We start from the raw sequence: 1,070 nt of genomic DNA, 5'->3' as shown, positions 1-1,070 counted from the left end.
AATGTCTTCAAGCATCTTTTCAATTTTGGATGTAGTAAAGCCTTGAAAAGATTGTTGCTGAAAATTTTGTTGCCCAGATTGAAAATTTGGTCTTGCCCCCATAGATGGTCCTTGATCCTGATTATTTCTGTAAGAGAAATTTGATGATTTTTCCATCCAGAGTTGTAAGTATTTGAGTATGGGTTGTTCTGTCTTTGATTGAAACCCATGATTGCATCGCATTGCTCCAATTGATTAATTTGTGCAGTAATATCTCCTAATGGACATGAGTCATTTGAATGTTCTGAACTCCCACATACTTCACAAGATATGGCAATGGCATTTACCATATTTGAACTAGTCCCCATATTCTCAAAATTTTTTGTAATAGCATCAAGTTTTGCAGCCAATAAAGTCACTGCATCAACATCAAACTTTCCTGATGCTTTTGTTATTGGGTTTATTGAAGGATGACCACCACTTCTTTCATTTGCCCATTGATGATGATTTTGTGCTACACTCTCTATGATTTCCTCATCTTCATCCAAATTTTTATTCATGAGTGCCCCTCCAGCAGCTGAATCAAGGGATACTTTGGTATGATAATTAATACCATTATAGAAAGTATGCAACACTAACCATCTTTCCAAACCGTGGTGAGGGCATTGTCTGAGCATACTATTGTATCTATCCCAAGCTTCAAATAGAGATTCTAAGTCAGCTTGTTTGAAACTTGCAATCAAATTCCTCATATGAGCAGTTTTACTTGAGGATAGAATTTATCAAGGAATTGTTGCTCACATTGTTCCCAGGTGGTGATACTATTGGGAGCCAAAGAATTCAACCATTACCTGGCCCTATCTCTCAAAGAAAACCCAAATAATAATAACCACACTGCTTCTGAAGGAACACCATTCATTTTCATTGTCCCACATATTTCATAAAAGACCTCTAAGTGTTCATTAGGGTCTTCATGTGGTCCTCCATCAAATTGATTTTGCTGCACCATGGAAATAATTGCAGGTTTGATCTCAAAATTATTTGCCTCCACTGAGGGTCTTGAAATACTAGATCGAAAACCCCTAGCATAA

At 36.8% G+C, this 1,070-nt stretch overlaps 1 non-coding gene across 1 annotated transcript; it reads left to right on the top strand.

Moving 5' to 3' along the window:
- Nucleotides 1-627: 627 nt before the first annotated feature.
- Nucleotides 628-733, top strand: LOC122033199. Its single transcript, XR_006126440.1, has one exon. It is a non-coding gene; the product is annotated as a small nucleolar RNA R71 (small nucleolar RNA).
- Nucleotides 734-1,070: the final 337 nt, after the last annotated feature.

The sequence above is a fragment of the Zingiber officinale genome, chromosome 11A, assembly GCF_018446385.1.
Source record: "Zingiber officinale cultivar Zhangliang chromosome 11A, Zo_v1.1, whole genome shotgun sequence".
NCBI classification, from domain to species: Eukaryota; Viridiplantae; Streptophyta; class Magnoliopsida; order Zingiberales; family Zingiberaceae; genus Zingiber; species Zingiber officinale.
Note: the sequence above shows the minus strand (reverse complement) of the source record. Positions and strands in the feature narration are given on the sequence as shown.